Source organism: Dama dama, chromosome 16 (genome assembly GCF_033118175.1).
Source record: "Dama dama isolate Ldn47 chromosome 16, ASM3311817v1, whole genome shotgun sequence".
Taxonomy (NCBI): Eukaryota; Metazoa; Chordata; class Mammalia; order Artiodactyla; family Cervidae; genus Dama; species Dama dama.
Window position 1 is genome coordinate 15,499,795 of NC_083696.1, and position 24,810 is coordinate 15,524,604.

At 41.1% G+C, this 24,810-nt stretch overlaps 1 protein-coding gene across 8 annotated transcripts in view; it reads right to left on the reverse strand.

Annotated features, from left to right (window-relative positions):
* Positions 1-16,561, reverse strand: part of ZNF462 (zinc finger protein 462) — a 152,855-nt gene extending 136,294 nt beyond the window's left edge. For 2 of the 8 annotated variants that reach the window (XM_061163484.1, XM_061163483.1), the window contains exon 1: positions 13,433-13,932. The gene's annotated coding sequence lies outside the window, so the exon portion shown is untranslated. Of the gene's footprint in view, positions 1-10,618; positions 11,982-13,432; positions 13,934-16,030; positions 16,086-16,505 lie in introns of those variants that run through there. The other 6 variants (XM_061163478.1, XM_061163481.1, XM_061163482.1 and 3 more) reach the window with 6 other exon arrangements.
* Positions 16,562-24,810: the final 8,249 nt, after the last annotated feature.

Below are 24,810 nucleotides of genomic sequence, written 5' to 3' on the forward strand. Positions count from 1 at the left end.
AAAAGAAGGCACAACCCAGTATTCTCACTGAACAAATATGGTATTCTTAGATCATTTTTGCCAGAATGATGCCAAACAAGAGCAACAATAATGACACCTTTCTCCTAAAAAGCTCGAAGTCCACACTGATTAAAAATTGTTCCCACAACTCTGCAGGGAATATTTCTGTAAGGTGAGATAGTAAGTACACTTTTCCAAGAGGACGTGGCATCATCCTCGGGTGGTTTACAAAATCCCTACTAAGTACACGGGCACATATGGTGTGTGGCGGGGTCCACAGCCAGCCAGACCAGAGGTTCACAATCTGGAAAAGTCTACCTGTGAATGGACCATGACAACGAGGACCACTCATCACATAAGACAGAAATGGTGCAAAATTAATCCAAACATGGAGTCTAAGACCAAGGACAAAACAATTCACACCTGAAAAATCCCTGACAGCAGACCTCTACCTCAGTTTCTCTATCCATGAGGAAGACACTATCATTTTCCTAGGGCCCATTATAAACCCAAATCCTTACACACAGAATACTTTTTAGCCCTTATGTCAGTTCTACAGATTCATAATATTATCCTCATTTTATTGGATAGGCAATCATGGGAACAGAGAGGTTAACTGATTATTCAAGGCCACACAGCTAGGAAGGAACATAGACAAATTTTATCCTGCGATTGTGCAAGATTCAGAGTATGCTCCACCCACTACACACCACTTTTCATAACGAAAGACGCCAGCACAAAGAACTGCATGTTCACACAGAAAACCTGAGAAATTTGCATTCCTGATGCTTCAGCAAAAAATAAGCACTTTATCCCAAAAAGAATATCCTTTCTATCTATGTAAAATATATTTACATACTTACACATATTTATATATTAATACACACACACACACACCCATATACCCATAGACATGGTAGCCAAGTTCCTAGTTGTTCTTCACACAGTTCAATGCAATGAAGTTCAGCCATAGTGTGCAAATTTTAATTGCATGACTTCCCCATAAAACTGCATGTCAGAAAGGGAAGGCTGCCAAGTGACAATCTGGCCCAGTGATTCAGAGTGTCACACTGACATACCCACTTCAGATACAGGTTGTTGTTTGTATTTCCTAGAAATCATTGACTTCATATAAGAGGTAACAGTAAAGAATGTCCCCTAGCAATGACATGTTCTTTTTCTCCTGGAATATACTGGCAGCGAATGGCATGAATTTGCAAAAAAGGAGGCGGAGGATCCTGTAAAGTTAAAAGCCCTTGCTCTATACTCCTCAGACCTTCATGATCATGTGGATAAGGCAGCAACTTAAACACAGATAACTCTCTTTTTCACTTTAAGACTATGCACTATTAAATAAAAGATCTATTCAAATGAATCACTTTAAATCTACTGTAAAGGTATCATGGCCTGAGGGAAAAATCTAGCCAGTTTTTTATTTTTTTTATGCTTCAAGATTCCCATGCACTGATTTATTAATGTTTCTCAGCCATATTTGACTCTTAAAAACTGAACAATTTATTTTTCTGTAGACATCAGTTCAAGCCATATAATATATGCGTGGGCACACAGACAAGATGATGTTGCCACCAACTTCTTTACTAAAGCAGGGGAAAAGATGATGGGAAGTTGGCAAGAAGGCGAAAAGGACCAGGAGGAAAATACTGGAAACATCCGAAATTCACCCTTCAGAGGCTGCTTCAGAGAAGACTGCTAACACTTACCTGAGCTGGGGTCAATTTTGATAATTGTAGTTGACGTCTAGAAACGGGGTTATGAATATAATTATCATGAAGCAGCAATTGGGCAATCACAACCTAATTAAGCCCACTGACTAGATTATCTTGTTTTTCCCCTAATAATCACATAACATTTAACACTTGCTCATTTTAGGACCTATGGGTTATGTTCCTTCACTATTAACAAGCAACAGCCACTGGTCAGAAAGACTGGATGAGGGATTCAAACCTGAGACGCTACCAAGGGGTGGGGACAAAATTCAGGGACAGCTGAAATCTGTTCTTCAATTCCACTTCGCTGCTCAGCACACCCAAAATTACCAATGAGAGGCAAGACCACGGGAGAAGATGGAAAAAATGATGGGAACTTCACACCAGTGGAAGGATACAGGTCTGTTCTCTTAAGCACGTGCTATTTTATGTGATCTATACAACGTGCTTTTTCACATTATAATGCAATCTGTCTTGAGATGAGTGATTCTTGTCTTTTTTTTTTTTTTTTTTTTTCAGGATAATAGAAGATTTCTCCACCAGCCCTAGATACATATACTTTATACATTTACCTCCTCAAACACACTCTAAAGCTCCCTCTCCTCCCTAGCTCTTGGGTATTCTCAAACTCAATGTCCTGTTCCCAAGTGGATGTCACTGCACCCATAAAGAGACCTTGACTCAATTTACCTATACTTTCTGCAATGCTGCTGAGGGTAGCCTAGGGAGATGACTCTTCAAAGAATTAAGAGGAAGATTGAAGAAATATTTGAAGGTCTGGTCCTTGAGACAGGCTGGTGTGAGGGAGCATCTTACATGTCTAGGCACTATGGTGAAGGCTGAAGAGAGTCTTTGTGGTTCTTAACATTAGAAATTCCACCCAAAGAACCCCATGATTTAGTACAGGTCAATTTTACTCTCCTCAACTATGTAATCTGTTGGGTTTTTTTTGGGGTTTTTTGTTGTTGTTGTTTTTGAGCCTTTTTCCCATTACAAGCTTTCATCTAAGAAAACAATGGTACTGATAAGTTTGGTAGATAATGATAGAGATGACAGGTTACAGCCCCAGAGTGGCTCCGTGACTCCTCTAGGACACTTTATAAACAGGACACATACTTATCCTCCTAGCCAGGTTTTGGGTCGGAGTCTGTCTAAGGACAGACGATCACCTGAAAAGATCCATGGCAAAGTTAAAAAGGTTTTAGAAAACCACCACGAGTTGCCTGGAGGTTAAAGAGTCTACTCAGCAATTAACGCCCAACTGTCTGTCCTACAGAAAAGCTACTGTCCTAGATATCTGAGGGATTTTTGGACCTGCTCCATGCCCCTTAGTACAGCTTGTTACTCTATTAAGGGCATTTGTGGTCATCCCTGAACAACAGCTTCCTTACTGTACTGTGATGTTTCAGGGAGAGGCAAATAAAACCAAAACATCCATCATGTCTCCAGGATCTAAATAGAGCACATGGTGATCACTAAAGGCTTGGAGGATACTAGCACCCATGCTTTGAAGAGTATTGGCACTATTTTCAAAAAATCACTCTTAGACAGTGGAACTAATTTTCAAATATGTCTGTGTGGCTTTTGAAAAACATTTCTTGTGCTTCCAGTAACCAGAGCCAACATAGGGCACTGAGACTGTCAAAAGGGGCCCTCACAAGGAAAATAACCATCATCTCTTCTTAAAAAAAAAAAAAAAAAAAAAAGTCACACAGCATTATCTTTCCGCTTATAACAGGGAGGGGTACCTTTTAAATAGCCAGGTGTATAATTACAAAATACTGAGTTATAATACTGAGTTCAATACAGTACAATTTTAAAATATTTATTCTCTAAATTTCCACCCACATGGTCTCTTGGGTTTTTTTTTTCACCATCTCCTCTGTAACTCAGAAGAACAAAGAGAGGGCACTCCAGTTAAACACACTTTGTCAAGCTATTACAATAAGTTATATCTCTCATATCAACTAATATATTACAATTAATTTTCCATTAAGCTCAGATTTCCTTCCAGAACACCAGGATATACTCCTGGCATAAGCAACTGGAAGAGATAAACCATCAGGAACATAAGCTATTAGCATACTAAGTAATAACCAAGGCCAGTTCCCAGCAGCTGAGAGTCAGGAGGTGGTCCCCCTATGTGTGCATCCTGGCTCCCCCATCAAACATCTCCATGAAACTTGCGTAAATTACTTTACTTCCCCAAATCTCAGCCTTCTCTAACATTCAAACAGCCCCTGGTTCATATTCAATGTTACACAAATGTTACCTCGTATTAAATATTAACTGTGAGCACTTTGTTAACGGTGTATGCGATATTCCCACTCTACACAGAAATTGGCAGAAATTTTTGATGAAGCAATCATATTTAATCTCCTTTTGGAAGGTCTTCTTGCCCAACATCAGAAGGAACAATACTCAGTCGACAGCAGAAGGGGAGAAATTTTTTTCCCCCCCAATGGAAGTATAGTATTGTATTAATTTCTGCTTTAGAGCAAAGTGACTCAGTTATACACACATTTGCTTTCTTTTTTTATATTCTTTTCCATTATGGTTTATCCCAAGAGATTGGGTATAGTTCCCCATGCTATACAGTAGGACCTTGTTGTTTATCCATTCTAAATAGAATAGTTTGCATCTGCTAACCCGACTGCCTGTCCACCTCTGCCCACCCCCGCCCTATAAGTTCTTGTAGCTGAACTCTGACATTAATATGAAAATGGTCTCTTCCATCCAGACCCCTTCCCCAGTTATCATTATGAAATACTAATAGTCTTCAAAGAAGACCATTTAAGATAGAAACCATTGAAGAGCAAAATTTCTGGGTGATAAGCACTTTATTATAGAAATCTTTACATAATCTCTAGCTGGTATCTACATTTTGGCTATCTTCAGCCTATAACTCAGTGTTCAATTTTTACCCCACAGGTAGGACCCCCAGATCGGGTACAGTCTGGGTTGGGTGATCTGATGCTTGGCTGCAGACTTACTGGTCATGACACAGAGGATGATGTAATTAAGGATTAGAATAGCTGAACATTCTGGACCATGGTGGCCTTATTTTGGACATTAAAATACCAGGATTGGATTGACAGACCAGCCTGTGATGCCTGGCTCCAGCAAACAGCTTAATCCCAAGCTGGACACAGGTAGTCATCATGCTCTATGCCTTTCCCCTCTGAAATAAGCACTTCTTTGTTCCTCACTTCTTCTAACACCCAGAATGCAGGTAGAGAAGCTCTATGGATAACCTTAGCGAGGACTATCACATGTTCTGCCCATTAATAATGCAGCTACTTTCTGCTGAGCTCTATTCTTTACTTCGCTCCTTTTCCAGGAAAATCTCCACCAAGATCTACTTAATCAGCTCCATCAACCTTCCTTCTGTCCTTAACCAGCAACGCTGTATTTTTAACCCAGAAGTCACATAAATTGTCTCCCAAGACCAATTCTACTTAACAATAAGGACTGACCAAAGAATGTGGATCTGAGCCCTGGTCTTCATATTTCACGTGCAATAGGTACCAAATTACAAGGTCTTTTTCCACTTGCTTTATTGTGTTCTTAAAAGCAATGCCTTTCTTCCTGTAAGCTCTTCCCCGTGGACAGCCCTCTCTCCTCTGACTTGTCAATCATTCTCCCACCCCTCTTCTCCTTCTTCCCCTCCTCTTATCCAAGCAGTCTCTCCTCCCCAGCAAATTTCCACCACGTAATTACGGCAATGCTTTAGCCTACTTTTCTGTTAGCTTAACAACCCTGTCTATTTTCTACTTGTGCTGATGCCACTGTTTGCTTTTCTGACGGGCTAATCCGTGTATCCTTTCAAGGCCTAACTTCCCCTACCATGAAAGCAGCTGGAGTTCTGATTCACAGGTGCTTTCCAAAGCTTTTCATTAGCAAGAGAAATGAGATGGTTTAGAAACCCATTTCTTAATCTGCAGGTGAGTATGGGAACCTTTGTGCAGCAAACATCTTTCAAGTATCCCACATTGTGCCACCGCACAATTATTGTCTGACTAATAAGTACAACGTTAGAGGCACATTTGTCACGTTAAAAAGGGAGAATGTTCCCTCAGAGAAGATCGCCACCACCCCCTCCCCCTCCCAGCCTCTGGTATTTCCCCGTTCAAGAGAAGAGCACTCAGCTGACGGGGAGCAAAACTGAAGACTTTCCCAGTCTTAAATCTGAACGGGGAAGAGAAGAATTCCAAAATACGAAGGTTTTAGCTCGTGTTCTGGTTCAACTGGCCAGACGAGGGCTTAGGGAGCGAGTTTGGCCTTCCCCAGCAGGGCTCTGTGGCAGCTAAGCCTCTCCACAGATCCTGGGCTTAATTACTTCTGACACAGTTGTCTCGCCTGGGCTTCCAGCTCCTTTTGTGTTCAAACCAATCTCAATCCAAAGTTAAGTCTTGGCCTCCTCATCTTAGACAAATGCTTCATTTACCACTAAGTGATCCTACAACATTTTCATCAGGACCCATGGGTTTGCTAGTGGAATGTTCCTCATCTTTCCTTGCACGGTCTTGGTGAAAAACCTACTTAAGAAGCCTTCAAGGATTTTTTTTTTTTTTTTTTGGACAAATAAGTACCCTCCCTCCCCCCATCTTCCTGTTACCCTCTGGAGCAGGCTCTGCTCTCTGAATGAAGTAGGGGGGTTAAGTTGGGGGGTTAAGTTGTGGTCAGACCCGACAGAAGTGCTTTCTTAACATTCAGAAGCAACATGCAGTGAACCACACAAGCAAATACATGAAAGCAAGGAAATCAATACCAAAATACCCATGACCTGGCACAAAAAGAAACCTTCTCTCCAAGAATAACCCAAGAAGAAAAAAAGTGTCTCCAGCTAGGAATTAGGCAAGAATGCTTTGAAGACACCAAGTCATCTGCTCATCAGAATTAAAAAACACAATGCTTTTTGCAGGTGAACCATATGGGGAACCTCTCACCCCAAACTACTCTACCTCTTATCCTTCCAAGCCCTGAAAACTCCAACCTGGCGTTGGAGCCACACATCCCAAGGCTACAAATCCTAGGCGTGGGTCAACTGATAAGGACAGGACCCCTTAGAAAGCAGATACATTTGACAACAGCATTTCAGAGCAGAAAACGTAAATCCAGATTCCCAGTGGGTGCAGTTCTCCTGATACAAAGTTCAAGGGGACAAAAGATTCCAAAGAGCTTCCTAATAAACTGTCAATGCAACCTAAATTCATAAAAATGCCTTTTCCCCTCACTTGGAAACTTCTCATCCTTTTATAAATCCCAGAGACAGTTCCACCTAGAATTATCTACTCTCCAATCCACCCCCTCCCCAACGCAACCCCACACTTTTTTTCTTCCTTCAGTACTGGCATGCAAACCATGCTGTTTTAACTTCTTTCCTGTTCTCCCAGTTCTTCTGGAACATTTTATTTTCGACAGTCAACTCATCTGGAGGAGTGCCACAGTGAGGTCCAACTGTTTATAGCGTTAACTGTGTTTCTGCCAGAAGTCCACATACAGCCCTACCTTCTCCAGACTGCCTCCTGGATTAAGAATTTATGCTTTCGTTTGGAAGAAGCTTAGAAAACGTGGAAACTTCCAAACATCCCTCTTCTTCTTTACAAAGTTACTCTCACTTGTCCAAGTGGAATGGGGAATGGAAACCCAGGGTCACCCTTCAAGTACTATCCCATCCCTCTCTCGTGGTTAAATGTGGCACGTGCCTTTCAAATAGCATTTTAAGGAAGACAGCGTGTCTACTGGGGCACGGGAAATAGCTAGTCACAGTTCTGCAGGAGATAACTGGGTCTCAACAAGATACATGGAGGACACATTTTTAGATGAGCCTGGAACACTGGGAAGCCACCAGTCATCGCTGAAGACCGGATTTCACTCTCTTGGCCATTCATCAGTATTACAAAATGGCATCTCTGCCAGAAGCCAGTTGAAATCTCTACCAGGTTGCAAAACAGATCCTCAGAGTCCAATTGTGGGCACTTCGGGAAGCTGCAATAGACCCAGACAAACTTCCAAAGAAGGGCGTTTGAAAGGACTCCCCATCCCTGGATGACAGAAGTACTGGGGGGGAGGACAATCAGAAGAAAAGCATAGCTTCAAACCCAAGAGCTACAAGTCCCACGAACAAAACGGGCCTCTGGAGCCTATTACTCCTGTGAATGACCACACTTGGCCCCAGGCTCCCCAACATGCTAGACCAACTTAAAAAAAAAATCAATACTCCTGCCCCACTAGCGTATGGTTTCAGGGTTTCTGAGACAGCCTTGCACTCAGGAGAGCTGGTATTTCACAAACTGCTACACTCACAGGCAGTAGAAAGGGCACTGGGGTGGGAGTCAGCAGACCTGAGTTCTAGGCCTGGCTTTGCTACACATGAACTTTCTGACCTGTGCAAGGCCTCTGCGCCAGTTTCCTCCTCCTTACAATGCAGGGGGAGGGGCAGAGGTGAAGGAGAAGATCTCTCTAAGGCACAAAGCAACTCAATGAGACGTTCTGACTTCATATTCATTGTTCAGGGTGTTATCAAGCAGTCAGCTTTGACATGATTTTTAGTGTTAATTTCTACTTGGGAAATAATGCATTTGTCCACCACCCCCAAAATCTCAGTTTAATCCCCATGTTCCCCAGCCTTCTTTTATCTTACAATAAATGCTTCTTTTCCTTTCTTTTTTTAAGCAACCTTCCCCAAACTAAGACTTGTGCTATTAAAAGAGCTTAGAACTTCCCATTTCCTTGCTAGCGCTAAAATTAAACTGTCCGTTCCTTAGGGTCCAACATAACATCTGCCAGATGTCTTGGCATATCACACAAAAAGAGGAATTTTCTTCTAACATTATCTACTTTCCTCTCTGTTTTCTCATAATCAATTAACAGGTCACCAACACCCACCTAATGTTTCTCTCAAAGCCACCAACTTTCTAAGTATGTGCCCTTCACAAGATACTTGCTTTCACACTCACACACTCATGGATAATGACTTTTTTTTTTCAGTTGACTAGATTTTAGTAATAGACACTGGAAATATTTCCCCCCACTTCCTCTGAATTTCCTTAGTTTCCATATACCAACCATCCAATCATCCACCCATGTCAGATCCTTTGCAATCTGAGTTCATTATTATTTCCTAACTTATGAGTATGGCATTGAGAAATAGCTTGTTTCCTAAGCCATCAACTCGAAACACTCAATGCAGTTTTGTCAATGTTCTGTCCCAAGAGGCAGTGAACTATAAGACTGATAAAGGAACATACCAAAGAAGATAAGTAAGGTTACCTTAACCAAGAAATCTCAACACTAGGAAGGAATCCAAGACAGACTAGACCTTATTAAACTCCATCACACAGAAAAGGGGACTCTTTCCCAAGGCAACTTTACCATTCTTTCCTTTCAGGAAAACTAACTCAAGTACTTTCAAGTCCACTAGTAGAGTTGGATTTCTTTTTCCCCTATTGTCTTACAGAAGACTCGCTAGAAAAAAAGAATATATGTACACATATATATGTATATAATGTTTTCATCTAAAAGTTATAAACCAACTTCTGGGAGAATGTGATCAATGAATTAGGTGGACATAAATTGAATATGAGAAAGATTATGGAAACTGAACACCCAGCAAGAAAATTTTTTATGGCAGGGTACATCACAATTCACATAGTCTCCAGAATGATTTCTCTCTGTGATTATATCAGAGCAAATTAGGTAAAAGCTTGCCTACCAAGCCTCATCAACTTGGTGTCTCAAAAACAAAAAGGATCTCTGAGTTTTGACATCAAATGAGAAGGTTCCATTGGACACTTTTTTTATTTCTCTCATGGTGGTTTATCCAAAGTAACTGTCCTATTTCAAATGCACATATCTAGAAAAAAGCAAGAAACCATGTCTTGAATATAATGATGCTTCTCTTGGTGATGAACACCCGAGATGGATGAGTCTCAGGTTGGAACACATTTGCAAACTCCAAAATGCCTGTTAGATACCTAATTTATTTCCCTCCAGAAAAGCTCAGCTCTGAGGCTGTCTACATACAAAAACACCAAAAGTAAAAAATATGAGTCAAACTGCTAGACTGGCAACCAGTTTGTCAGATTCTTCCCCCCACTGAGAGAAGTAATTAACCAGTTGTCCTGGTATCAACAACAACAACAAAGATATCATAGAAGTTTACTTTAAGATCAACAAATAATTTATTTATGTTTACATAAACATATATGGTTAATTAGGTGCAAAATTATCTGGCAATTACTTCCCCAAATAACTCTTTTTATCCCATTGCATTTGAACTTCTGAGTTTGAACATGTAGCATGCATATATATGCACATATACATTAGCAAATTTAAATATAACATTGATGACATTCTACTTAAGAGCAAAAGTTATGATATCAAAAATAACATTCAAAAATGAGTAATTAAAAGTATGATTGCAAGTAAGATTTTTTTTTTAAGTGCTCTTGGAGAGCCCTAGATTATTAATAAAGAAGCAGAGCTCTGAAGAGAAGTATTTTTAAATGAGGATACACATCAACTGAGAATCCTGAAAACCATACATCTATGTCTACAAAAGCAGGGTTTTACTTCATTGACTATGGACAATTATCAGCTAAAGAACCATGTATTTCTCCTCTCCTTTCACACCTCTCAGAAGAACAATAACCCTCAATTAATGACACAACAGTTTGGTTCGAAAAATGTGATGTTGTCATATACAGCACGGTGCATTTACTGAATGACACTGCTCCCAGTTACTCAACAGAATATAATTACATCTGGAATCTAAAACCACCTCGATCTGTACAAAAATACTGTAGACATAAAGAACTTCATACACACACAAATCTGACATATAATGAGAAAGCAAAGCCAGAAAAAAGCTGGTATAAGTCGCTCACCAATGTGTTCCTTATTTCTGTTGAAGCTGGTACCTTTCTATATTCCTCCTTAGTTGAAAACAAAGTCCAATCAGCCTCCTTACAATAAATTAACTGGTTCTGAATCTCCTCCATTCCACTGTGGAGCATTCCTCACCTATCTTCAAGAGTCCATCTAATATTCTTCCAACATCTTCCCTCATCCTCAAGATGGCTACCTTATCTAATGGAAAAGCAACATCTTCATGGTTGGCTTTTATAAATTCCTCAAGCATTTCAGGCTTTAGTTCTTTACTGGGATTGATTACATACATTCTCTAGAACTAATCCGTGAAGAACTCCAATCAGTGTGTGTGTGGACTGGGTAGATTTGGGTCCTTTCTTCAAATCATCCTCACAAAATGTCTTCCTCTAAGACTAATAAATTCCTCCCAATTAGAAAGGTGAAGCTATCTGGACAGAAGGTTTTCTCAACTGACATAATATTTTAAAATTTTGTTTCCATAGTGACATTGTTAAGAAGACATCTGATATTCCTGAAGACTTACAGTACTTGAGAACACAGAAAAGGGGAAAAAAAAAAAAAGCAGCAGAATGGAAGGGAAAAGGGAAAACAAAGGAACTCAAAGAAGGCCTAATACACAAATGAAGCCTCCTGAAAAGAAATGTAGACCTTCCAGAAACTGGTGTCAGCCAGTCTTAAAGAGTTCCTCTGAGGTCTTGCCAGATTTGCTGTTGCTGCTGTTGTTTTGCAGAAATCAACCACAACCAGACAATAAAGTCTTGCAGCGCATCAAAACATGATGATAATCAAGCCCCAGAACTCCAAAAATCTCAGCTCAGGGCCACCACCATCTTCACAAGGAGGAAATCACATTTCCTGGTGACTTGCAGGAGACCTGGAGCAGCTTAAAAGTTCTGTGAAGGACCCTCAGTGGAAAAATGTTTAAGGTTTTGCCTTGCCTTTCCCAAAGGAGGTCAAAACCCTACAGGTCCACTCAAAAGGAGAGAAAAAAATTCCAAAAGTTTACTTTAAAATGGAAACAAATGCCTCCATAACTTGTGAAAGTACTCCCTGGGTGGGAGAAATATCTGAGAAGCCCTCCCAAGCCCCTCATTTCTTTGCATAATGAACAGATAGTGAGGAACCACCACAAGATTCGCCCCCTAGAAAGGGAGAAGGAGAAGGCAGGCAAGCCTCCTCTTCCAGGCATCACCAACAGAGCTTCAAAATGGAGACATCCATAATTTTATAAACACTTCTCAGCTTTGTCTCCTGGAAACCCGCTCTCCTCCATTTTCTGGTGGAGTTACAACATGACATGGGCTTACCTGACTCAGTTCCCAGCTCTCAACCAAACTAGTTACTTCCTCAAAAATCCTCCAGCCACCTCCAGAAACAAAACCAAAGCAAACCAAACAGCCAACACAGAGACTCAGACACAGCCCCCGGGAGCCCTGGGAGAAAGCCCCAACTGGTTGGTCTTTTCCCATCCCAGACGCGTGCTTAAAAATGAAACTTTTTTTTTTTTTTTTTAAAGTAGGGGAGGAATATAAAAGGAACTCCAGGCAGCCTCCCTCCCTCTCTGTAGGTTAGAAGCTACAATGAAAAGAAAATGAGGGTTCCTCCAGGAATGGTGAAAAGCCTGGAGAATGAACGTGAGAAGAAGCTTTGTGTTTTGGAGTCTGGACTGGAACCAAAGCAGACAGCTTGCAAATGGAGGACAGGGAGATAAAGGGAAAGAGAGGGGCTGCTCCAATGGGGGGAAGCTGCGGCTTCCCCTCGCGCCTGGAAGGAGGGCAGACCCCTGGGAACTGCACCAGGACTCAGGCGACCCCCGGGCCTCTGCCTGGGGGTCTTTTCTCCCTTCCTCAGAGGAGAGCCAAGCGTGTGTAATGGCTTCTCCTCTCCTGAAACCGTTGTCTCCTCCACCAGACGCTTCTGAACCCCCAGCCTGGAGACAGCTCCTCAGCGGCTCCTGAACCTGCGCCCGCCCCGCCGCCAACTCCCACCGCCCCGCCACCCGGCCGGCGCCCCCCGCTCCTCGCCTCTCTGCTCACCGCCGCCGCCGCCACCCCCCGACACATCCCGACCCCGCATCCCAACTTCGGGGAGAGCGAGAGAGCGAGAGAGAGAGAGAGAGAGAGAGAGTCAAATACCTGAGGAAGAGGGGGGGTGCCGATCCGCACGGCTTTGCCATCGGGCTGGGGACGGGCAGACAGAGAGGGGGAAAGAAGGAGAGGGACAGAAAGAAAGAGGTCAACCCGCTCAGGTCGGGGCGGCCGGGAGCGCTCCCTCCTCTGCCCCTCGCTTGCTCCCTCCGGCTCTCTCTCGGCTCAGGTCTCCTCGACTCCCGCCCTCCGCCCCCCTCTCTGTCCCTACTCCTGTCCCCACACCCGGAGCATCCGTCCTAAGCCTCCGGCTCTCTTCTCACTCATCTTTCATTTTCTCTTCTCTCCCTAGAACTACACGAAATTAATTAAGCCACAGCGCTCCGCTCCCCCCCGCCCCCCAGCAGAAGGAGCAGCCAGCAGGAAAAGCACAGCCACCTCCACCACCTTCTCCTCCTCTTCCTCCCTCGCTTCTCCTCCTCCTCCTCTTCCTCCTCCCCCTCCAGCTCGCTCTCCCTCCTCCTCCTCCTCCTCCTCCCCCCCTCTTCTCTCGCTTCTTCTCCTCTTCCAACAGCCAGTCCATGCAGGGGACTTCCTCTCCTCCCGGCTCCACCAGCCCTCCTCGGCCGAATGAATGAGCGCGTTTGTGCCTCCACCACCCCGCGCTCTCCTCCCCGCGGCACTCGGACCACCCCGAGGTGCCGGTTAATTGCAGTAACTTACAGAAGAAGCGTCCCGGCGCCGGGAGGTGTTTCGGGTTCTCCAGCCCCAGCGCCTCCTTATCCTCTTTCTCTTTCTCCTCTTCCTGCTCGGGTTATTGTTGTGGAAGTTGTTTGGGAGTCTCATGTGCTTCTGCCGGGTCTCAGCAATGGAGGATCGCCATCTTCCCTGCCTTCCTCGGCTCCTCAGACTCGCTGCAGCTGCAGATGACCTGAGATATCCGTCTGTCTCCCTCCCTCCCTCTCCCTCTCCCTCTCTCCCTCTCTCTCTCCTCTTCTCTCTCCTCTCCCTTTCCCTCGCGCGCTCTCTCTCTCTCTCTCTCCCTCCCTCTGTGTCTCTCTCTGAATAATGAGCAACCAGAGGGAGAGAGAAAGCAAGACAGAAAGAGAGAAGGCAGGCAATCTTCTGCCACACAAAACGCCGTAGCACCAGGGGGTGCGCGAAGCCTTTCTAATAACAACAACAACGTGCGGGAGAGAAGAAGAAAAAAAAAAAGAAAGAAAGAAATGAGGAAAGGGCTGGAGGTGGGGGGGGGGGGGGCGGGAAGAATTATCCAAGAGCTGGAGAAGAGCAGGAGAAGGTGGAGGAGATGCTGAGGCTGCGGTTGCTGTCCCCCCTCCCCCGCGCTGAACCCCAGAAGGAGGCAAGGTGGTTGCAAAGTTAAGGCTGGGACATTGTCTTTGTCACTCCGAGCAACACAGAGCCAGGCCAGTGAGATGTAAGAGGAGGCGGCGGCGGAGGAGGAGGTGGTGGAGGAGGAGGAGGAAGAGGAGGAGAAGGAGGCAGAGGAGGAGGAGAAGGGGAAGAGGCAGACGAGATGAATAAAGACCTGCGGAGAAGGCGGTGCGAGGAGCGCTGCGGCCGGACTGAGGCGTGCGCGCTCGCGTCCCGGAGGCACCCGGCCGCTCCGGCCGGCAGAGGAAGCCCCCAGTGAGGACCCTGCCCGGCCGCTCATAGCGCTCCCACCATCAGCCCTGCCCGAGGCGCCGAGCCTTGGCCCCAGAGAGTCCCTCACACGCATCCATCTAGAGGCCAATCTTTGCAAAAGAACATACATGGGGAACTAGAGGTTGCAAGTCTAAACCCAGATCAACCACGTGGGGCTTTCTAATCCCTTTCCAGCTTGCGGTGTGAGTATCTCCAGTGAAAAGCTCAAATTGTCCATTACTGGCACGTATTTTGAAGTCTTCTCCTCCGAAATAAAGACTCATTGTGCATTTTATTTCTTTTCTGATATGGGAGGGGGGACTGGGGGAGCGAAAGAACCCATCATTCTGAGCCTCGGAACCACCACTTTCTTTTCCTAACTTGTGAAGTGTTTTGACGGCGCACCAAAAGGGGGAAAAAAGCCTACTTAAATAACTTTACACCCTCCAGCCCGGCGTTGTTTGCACTTTCTGGCTGATCATCTAAAGGCTCAGAAAGTAACAATCAGAGCTCCTAATGATAAGGTGTCATGGTGTTGAAGACAAGAGAACCAAGATGAAGCTTTCACACCTTGAATTTTTATTTGGTGTAATTTCCCACAAATCGTTCTGAACTACTTATTTTGCAAAGGAGTGCGTTTACCCTCCTCTCTAAGTCCAATGTCTCCTAAGGCTTTAATTTGATGGGGGGAGGGGGCGGGAGGTGGTGCCTACAGTATAAAAAAATCAATACAGCAAGTCAGAAGCAATTGAAGTTCAAGGGCATGGGCTGCTTGTACCATTTCTATTTCTCTCATCCTCGAGTTGGACATCAACAGTCTCGAGAGAGAGTGAAACACGCAGCGCGCGGGGCAGAGACCTTAATTAAAGTTTCTTTTGTCCGCGTCTGAATTGGGGGATGTTGCTGGATTCCTTTGCATTGGGGCGCGCGCATCCGGTGGAGAAGGCGCGGTGTAGAGGATGCAAGGCAAGATTGTCCTCTAATATTCACTATCTCCCCCCACCCCACCCACCCCCAACAACAGTCCGGGGAGACATCCCCATAAGCCCATACAATAAAGGGGAGGAGGAGACGCGCGCGGAGTTGGTTCCCACCAGATAGCGGGGTTTTATAAACAGATCGGACTCCCTTTTCCCAGCTTTTCCCCAATCGTTTATTCCGGGGCAGAATCTCTCACCCAGAGGTACGACTTCAGCCCCTTCCAGTCAACACTTCCTGCCCTTTTCTCCTCCCACTCACACTGAAAAGCTTGGGAGCCCTAAAAGGGTGTTGATGGCGGGGGTGATAAATAAATAAATAAATGACACTCTACGCGTGCGGTGGAGAAGAAAGGAGGGGGAGGGAGAGGGAAGAGAAAAAGTAGGCAGAGGAAAACCTGGAGGAGAAAGCTCTGAGGCGAAAGGGAAACGGGAATCCGAGAAAGAAGAAAGGAGAGAGGAGGACGGGAAGACTCGGCAGGACTGAAATGACCCTGGCTTTGTACAGACTTGGGAGGACTCCCCCTTCCAGCTGCCTGGAGGGACCTGGGAAAGTCCTTCTGCCCCGAGCTCCTCCCCCACAGGACCCCAGGGATGTCTGAGCGCTGGCCGCCGCTCCCCCATAAATTCCTCGTGGCACCGAGAGGAAGCGCGCCAGGTCTCCATCGTCCCTCCACTGCCCCGGCTGATAATTTACCTCTTTGTCTTTAATAAAAAGCTGACTTTTTCTGTCAAGCTCTGCAACGGGAAAATAACACTCGTATTTCAGGTTGAAAGCTCCTATCACTGTCGGGTTTTGGAGGCTGTGATAAAATCTTCATCGACGTGAAGGTACCTTCTGGGATGGCTTGGGTCGGAAGTCCTAAGATGGGGACCGCCCTTCCCTGGGGGCAGGGGGGCAGGGGCGCGGGGAGCCCGGCGGTGCGGAGAGAGGAGGAAGCGCCGAGGTCAGAGGAAACGCAGGGCTCCTGGGGCACCAAAGGGCTTCCCGCAGTCGGGGAATGAGCCCTGGGGAGGAGCCTTTCGCGAGAACGTGAGCGCGCCCCAACACGCCTCAAACCTCATAAACCCACTTGGCAAAGACCGGGCAAGCGGCTGGCGGACCGACTGCGGTGAACTCAAGAAATTAACCTGCGCTGCAATTAAACGGGCTGCCGCCCTTTCAGACTCACCTCGAGCGACCGAGATAGCTCCCGAACCGGCCGCGGGGGGACCTGGCTCCTCCCTCCCGTCCCAGGAGAAGAGGACAAAAAGGGGAGATGGACTTGGAGATGGCCCCGCCCTTCAAACGCTCCAATCCTTGAAAACTAAACCTCTCCAAGCCTCCACGTCTAGAAGGGACAAAGGCAGCGAGGAGATCCAGAGACCGATGGAGAGATAGGTGGCTTTCGGGCTTCTCAAATGGGCGCTTTGGGCGGAAGGGACAATGGCTCAGTTTCCATTCCAAATACAGGATACTCTTGAGAAGACCATCTTCTGGTTTAGAAGCAAATTGACTTCCCAAAGTTGTGAAGCAAGCTACTGGAAAACTCCCGCTTAGCCCTGGGTTTTGAATGTGAGAAGGCTAAAAATTCAATTCATGACACCATACACAAATTTTTCGACATTTTTTGAAGTCATGAGTGCCTGAACTATCCATCTAAAAATAATCGACAGAAATTAACATGAAAGAAATAAACATGGTGGGGGAATGTTCTTTTTGTTGCTTGCTTGCTTTTATTGGGGGTGGTTTTCTTTCAAATGATAAGAAAGTTATTTGGATAAATAAAAGCTAGGTCACTCAAGTAAAGTGTTGAAGCTGAGGGTTTTAATGAAAACCTTGACAGACTTGGCGCTTAAGTAACTGTAATTATGCTTTGCCATTAGCGGACCATTAAGATAAACAGGAGAAAGTTCACACCTCCTGCTATTTCATTCCCTAAGAAAATTCACAAAGATAATACAAGCCTCATTGGTGGGTTCTCTCCTCCACCAGGAGGGTTAATTTCTAAAATTCTTAATTAAAATGGAAAAGCTTAGATTTTGTACACAGGCAACAATGTGAAGCAAGTCTCCTGAGGACATGTTGACTCCGTGAAATTTGCCTTTTGTTAATGTACCCTATGCCATTATTCCCCTGGAGTCATATGGTATTTCAGGACTCTGTTTATGTTCCAGGAAATAGGAATATGTGGGAAGCCCGGACCTTCTTCTCCCTTATCATGGGTGACTAGCATACACACTCCTCATAAAGGGAAATTGTGGCTCATCAGAAGAGTGCCTTTATGAGCATTAATAGAATAATAAATCTTGCAATTTTAGTTCAAAAAATAGTGGAGTCCTATAATCAGAGTGACCCATGCAAATATGATCCACTTACTTGCCCAACCCTAGCAGGATAGGGATAATCTAGAAATCATTTTGGTTTTTAAAGATTAGAAAAGGAAAGCACCCAAACCTATCAAAGAAAAGTGTTTATGAAGGGAAAGGGGATGTCTATCCCCTGTAGAAGGGAATCATGGAAAGAAGGAAGACTTGGTCCAGAAGCTCCATTAAAAAGATAGAATTTCCACCGAAACAAGAGTGAATAAATGTTTTAATGTCATTGGTTCAATACTGACATTATATCATGTAAAAAAAAAAAAGTCCTGCTTCCTGAAAACTATGCAAAAAAAAAAAAATCCAGTTTATAAATCCCACTTTCTAAATTTCAGATGGAAAACTGTTCAAGCTGATGATTTTAGCAAAACAATATTTCATCTTTAAACGTTTGACCACACACCTCTTGAACTTGGAGGTATTTTCCTTCCTGCCCTATGTAAAACTACTTTTCCATTCAATTCAATGTAGTCATTTTACTATTTGCATTTATTATTTTCAATGGGCTATTTATTTTGAATTTTCAAGATCTTTTACTCTTGTTGAAAATTAGTCTTTAAAAAGTTTTTTTTAAGACTTCAGATTGGATAACTATGGACTTCAGATATCAAATAAGTGAAGTCACAAACACATCTTTCTGATCCCTTACGGAAGAATCAGTATTTTCTCATAAACCCAAATCTAAACACATGTAACTAGTTGACTGGTGTCCATGCCTAGCAAGAAGTGACTGGAAGAAGACAAACACAGATAATTCATGATTCTGAATATCTCTCAAAGGAAGAGAAATTGCAATAACTAATATTAAACTTACCCTACATGAATCTTTGCATATATACCTGTGAATAAAAAAGATGTTTCAATACCAATGTTCTAATTTTTCTTTTTTTTTAAGTCTTATCCCCAAATGGTAGAAGTTAAATTTACGGTTCTACCAAACCAGGTTCTGTAGTATGGAACGTTCAGTGGAATACCCATCAACAATTGAATATTTGTTAAGCGTCTACGATATGCCATACTCAGCTGAATACTAGTGGTACAAAGATGAATAAGAGACAATAAGTCAAAGTCTAAATGCATGATGTTCTTCAGAAACCATTGGCTTTAAAATCCCATTATGTGGACTTATACAGAACTTTAGATTTTTTACTCACTCGAAAACAATACAGGACATCAGCCAATAAGGAAACATTAATTTAAACATTTTTGTTTATACTACAGAGTTATTAGGCAGCAATAGTCTGTTAAAATTTTGGGATTTTATTTTAAAGCCAATGTCTTGCCTTAACTTATAATTTAACATGAAATTCTAACTAGAGAAGATCTTTTTAGGAAGAAGAAGCTGTGTTAGACCATCTATGTTAACTGAAATTCATAAGAAAAAGACACAGCTGAAAGATTGGCCATTTTTTGAGGCATCCCATCCAACAGACACACAGTATTTCCAGATTCCTACCACTCACACTCAAACTGAAGCTCAGAGAAGAGATGTAACCTGTTCCTAAAAGTTATTCTGATTTCTTTCTTTCTTTTGTTTTGACATGCTTCCATACTATTTGTACTGTTATTTACTTAATATATATTATTTTTAAATAAACTTAAAAAAAAATCTTATCTCCATCAAAAATAATAATACTCATGAAATCACAGATATGGTGGGCTATTTATATATAAATTTTCAATACACACCAAAAGAAATTTATTATTAAAACTAGAATAAAGAAAAAAAGATTTTGGATTAAAAAATTAGTCTGAAAGTATACCTGCCGAACTCTTAATGATGAGGAGTGAGAAAGGTGTAAAAGAAAGTGTTTGAATTACTTTTTGGTGTACAAACAAGAATCATTTTTATAATTTAAAAAATAAGAAAAAGGTTGCATGGTCTAGTGGTCGCTAGTATAACCCCAAAGTAAGCCTTTACATTATACATTCTCAGAGGAGTTAAACATTAGCACAAGGCTTTTTAGTGCAATTTAACAATACATATTTAAAGTCTTAAAATGTTCACACTTTTTGTTCCCTTAATTCCACCTCTTAGAACCTACCCTAAGGAAACAGTCAAAAATGTAGAATAGATTTATATTACAAAAATGATAGAGATAAAATAAACAATTGAGAATAACTTGTGATTAAGAGAAGAGGAATCGTTAGTCAATAAATCCTCACTATGACATATTAAGCAGCTTAAAATTACTTATGAAGATTTTGTAATTAAACAGAAAAATGGCCTCATACTATGTTAAAAACCTTGGTATAAAATTAAGATCACTGAACATCTTTTCATAAGGCATACACTCAGAAATCACCTTGAAAGGATGTCAATAGTAAATTATCTTATAAAAATTTTAGGAAATGTAGAACTTCTAAATGATGTCTATAAGTTCTATAAATATACAAACCATATATACATATATATGTGTATATATACATGTACATACTATGGTATTGACTGCTTTGTTCAAACTGAATTGTCAATTATCTGTTCAAGTATTTCAAAACATTTTAAAGTTAAATGGTGGAACCCAGTTTCTTGTATCTAGTAATTATTAATGTGTCTTATTAACACTGCTAATAGAACAGTGTCACCATATCTGGTTTTCACAAAGATAATTTAATATGCTTTTTATAGGGACAATAGGAATATTTGAGTGAGTATTATGAATACATTGTATATATAAAAGGAAATTTAGGACCAGTGATTTAACTTAAGATCTTCCAACCCTAATAATGTAAAGAAGACTAAAATCCAGTTCTCCCAATTTCTACTCTTATATTTTGAAATCTAGACTTCCATATAATCTCAAAAACATTACCAAATATTATCAAAGGAAATTTTCTAACGACCTATATGAAAAAAGGTTATCTTTATCAGTTGTGTGAATGAAAGCTCTGATGCTCCTTTATACCTAAAGTTAGAATATATACTGTATAAATATATATGTGTATATATATATGTATATTTACATTTTCCATTTGTTAAGCATATATATAATTCCCAGTACTTGAAGATATGGAAAAGTAGATCCTCTAGTTCTCTGTTACTGGGAATATGAAAAATTTCAATCTTTCTCAATGTACTAGAGGTCTTTAACCCAGGAATTTAACTTTTAAAAATTGACTTAGGAAAACTCATAGCTATCATCAAAATTTTTTATACAAAGGAGTTAATTATGGCATTAATACCCAACGACAAGTGATTGTTAAATTATGTTCATCTATGTAACAGGAATATTTATTTATTTATTTATTGGCTGTACCCCAAAGCATGTGGGATCTTAGTTCCCTGTTTAGGGATCAAACCTGTGCCCCCTGCATCAGAAGTGCTGAGTCCCAACCACTGGACTGCCAGGGAAGTCCCAGTAAGAAGTTATATATCTATAAATTCTGTAAGAAAAATTAAATGATAGTGAAATAGTTACATGATTTTTGATAAGGAGAAAAATAGATTTTGAAACAATATAATAACACTGTCCCATATTTGTAAATATATGTGTATATCTAGGCATTGAAGAATTATTAGAAAAGTGTAATCAAAATGTTAACTAGTTTTTTCCAGGTGATGTAATTGTTTCTAGGTGATGTAATTTTTTTCCAGGTGATATAATTATGGGTAAATTATATATCATTTTCTGCTGTGGCTTTTTAGATTTTTAAACATTTGTACAATGAATCTCTTTTTCAATTAGAAAGATAAAACTTTAGAACTTCCAAATAAAGTTTGCTAGCACAAGATTTCTCTCCCTCTCTCTCTTTTTTAAAAATATTTATTTATTTGGCTGAGTCAGGTCTTAGTTGCAGCACTTGGTATCTTTAGTTTTCATATGTGAGATCTAATTCCCCAACCAGGGATTATACCTGAGCCCCCTGCACTGGGAGCACAGAATCTGCACTGGGAGCGCAGTCTTAGCTACTGGATCACCAGGGAAGTCCCACAAGATTTCTCTTCTATCATAAAGACTGACAAAACCAAATGTTTGTCTAATTTGTAAATATACATATACATGATTTTATTAATCATTAATTAAAATGCACACACCTAGAAAATTTTGCATCCATTTATTTAGCTTCGCAAACAGCCTTTACCCAGAGTTCCATGCTTCTAGAACAGATTTTAGGTAATAATTGTCAGCACCAAGGTAACTTGACCTTGCATCAACCACCCACCACCTGGTGACTGACCCTTGTAGATTTCATACGTGTTGCTGTTTCAGGATAAAATGGAATCTACACATATTCTCTCCTGTCCACTATGTTGAGGTTTAATTTCCCAGCAAACGCTAAAACAGTATTTCACAAAAGTTAGTCATTGGATACATGTTCTTTTAAGTGTCTGGAATGCAGAACAAGTTTATTTTTTAGTATCTTTCTGATGTTTTTCAAGGTGCAAATTTTAAGTGAGTGTTTATTGATTTAATGTTTATACTATAGACAGATCCAGCTCTAATAATGAATATCTACTCACTAGTTTCCAACTCCTGCTCTTACAAGCAATAACCCTGGGCTCTGTGTGTCAGTTTCCACATCTGTAAAAGAAGTCTAATTAAATACTTATAGAATTGCTATGAGGACTTTTTAAAATTAATTCTCATTGGTGTGTAGTTGATTTACAATGTCGTAGTTATGAGGATTTTTTTTTAATGCATATAAAGAATATGAAGATCTATCTGTAACTGCAAGCTAATATGAACTGTGTTCTCAAAGTTTTAATGTGAGATGGCATAGGTGAAGAGCCTTAAATTTGGAGTCAAGAGTTAGGTATCTAGCCCAGGAAATCAAAAGCAGAATATGCACACATAACGAAAGCAATTCATTACTATGTAAATAAATCTTAAAAATCAATAGCAATCATTTGAAATAAAAAGCTTAACTATGATTAATTGTATCTAAGTTCTTCTATTACTCTTTATTTCTCTTCGTTAGTTTACTTTGTCATTTGCTAAAGCTCAGCCACCAGACATGTGGCAGTAGGACCACAGGTTTTTTGAAAGTGAAAAAGAAAAATCTTAAAATCAAGAAAAATATTTTTTATTGATATCTCAAATCCAAGAAATGGTTGTGTATGCTCAGAAAAGTCCACACAATGCAGGAATTGTTATAATAAATGTAAATAAGTAAACTATAGCAGATAGGGAGTATGCTCTTTTGCTTCATTTTTCTGTGAGTTGTATAGAGATCATCATCGTTCATTAGTCTAGCTTCTGGATCAGCACTGTTCTGTGGGAGCACAATTTGAAAACCACTGATCTATTGCAGATGAGAAAATGGTCTCAAGGAAAAGTGATTTGCCCATGATTACAGACCAAGTTATTAAAGATCCAGACCTACCCAGATCCTCTTTATGGCAATTTCCATCACATCTAATTTATCTCTTCTAGCAAAAGAGACTTCCTTGAGCTGGTATTGAACTTTTCCATCCCTCCTTCCCACCCTCCTCCTTCTCTCTCTTTCTTTCTAAGATTTCCCAGACATGAGAAACTGTACTTTACATAACCAGCAGTAATTAACAGCTTAGTCAACCAGTAAATAATTGTTAAACTTTCTCTAAATTATTTTGATGACTTTCAATTCATTTCATCCTTTTTTTCTAACCTCACAGGATTAGCAGAACAGCTCATTGTGTTCTCCATAGATCCACCTCTGCTGTTGCTTGGGGATGTTTAGGGATTTCCCTTCACCTTTTCTTTTCATCTTTCACTCTAAAAGGGTGCTTATAGGCTTCTGACCAAGAGGGGGGAAAAAAAAGACAAAGGGGGTGTAAGGTTTTTCACCAGGACAATTATAATTCTGCTTTTATTTCTCGTAGAGATATAAATGTAGAAACATAGCACTATTCTGCTTATCGGGGATCATGTGAAAGAAGAAAAGTTGATTGTTCTGGCCGTTTTGTGCTCACTCGATATCACGCAGCATTCACAAAGGAATTATTTCTACCATTGGAAAAGGAGATCGGCCGGTGGTCTCATTTGACTTACAACAGTGCCCTGAATTGGAAATTAGTATGGACTTTTTAAAGGTCATGAACTTGGAATTATAGTATCAGCTTGGTTGTCAGATTAATTCTGTGGAAACTAGAACTGAATGGTAAAGCATATAACATGGAAGAAGAAAAGCAACAGTGATTGTTATTACAGCTTCATTTGACTATAGTGAAGATCTAGGGGATGCTCCTGTCCCATCCACTGAGATGACCACAGAATCCAAGACATCTCAAGTAAACTGTTACCTGAACAACTCAGAAACATAAACCCTCATCCAGCAAAGGGACATGGTGTTTGTGAGAAGATGCACAGAGTTTGCCCAAAGCTGGGAAAAGCCCCAGTGCACTAGATCAGAAATAGAAATCACTGACATCTCTAAACGATCTCACAAAGCATTCCCCACATACATTTTAAAAATCTATTCTTCACAACAATTTATGACATGAAGATTATTTCTTCTATTTTCTGTTTGGAGAAACCAAGGCTCAAATCAGTCCAGTGACTTTGCCCAAGCTCATTCAACAAACACTTGGACTTGAACTCAGGACTTCTGATTCCAAATAGCATCATCTTTCCACACTGTCAAGTGTTAAACTCCCAACTTGACATAGTAATATTTTTTTTTCTATTTATAGATGTATCTTCTGATTATAAAAGTAGCATGTATTTTAGCAAATGTAGGAAACACAGAAAAAATGTTAAAATCTAGTTCCAAAACCTAGAGAGAATTATTATTATTTTCTGATATGAAATATTATAATATTATAATATTTCTCATCTATATTTCTCCCATTGCTATTAGATAGTTTCTGTTCTTGCTCTTTTTTAATGTGTATTTTTTTTGTTTAAATATATTTTGTGTATGTATCTTTCATTGACTTGTGATACTTGTGATGTTCACTTTATAGATTAAGAATGTTAACTTGTTCTAATATGTAGTAAAATATTTTTCTTAGTTTTTATTTACTTTTAACTTTAATAATGCTTTTAGATACCTAAAAGTTTAAAATTGTGTGTTTAAATTTATTGATCACTTTCTTTATGCTGTTTCTTGTTGGTATAGTATAAGAAAGGCTTTCACTCCCCATAATAGGACAACAGTTCATTTACATGATTTGTTGTGTTTTCACTAATTCCAAGA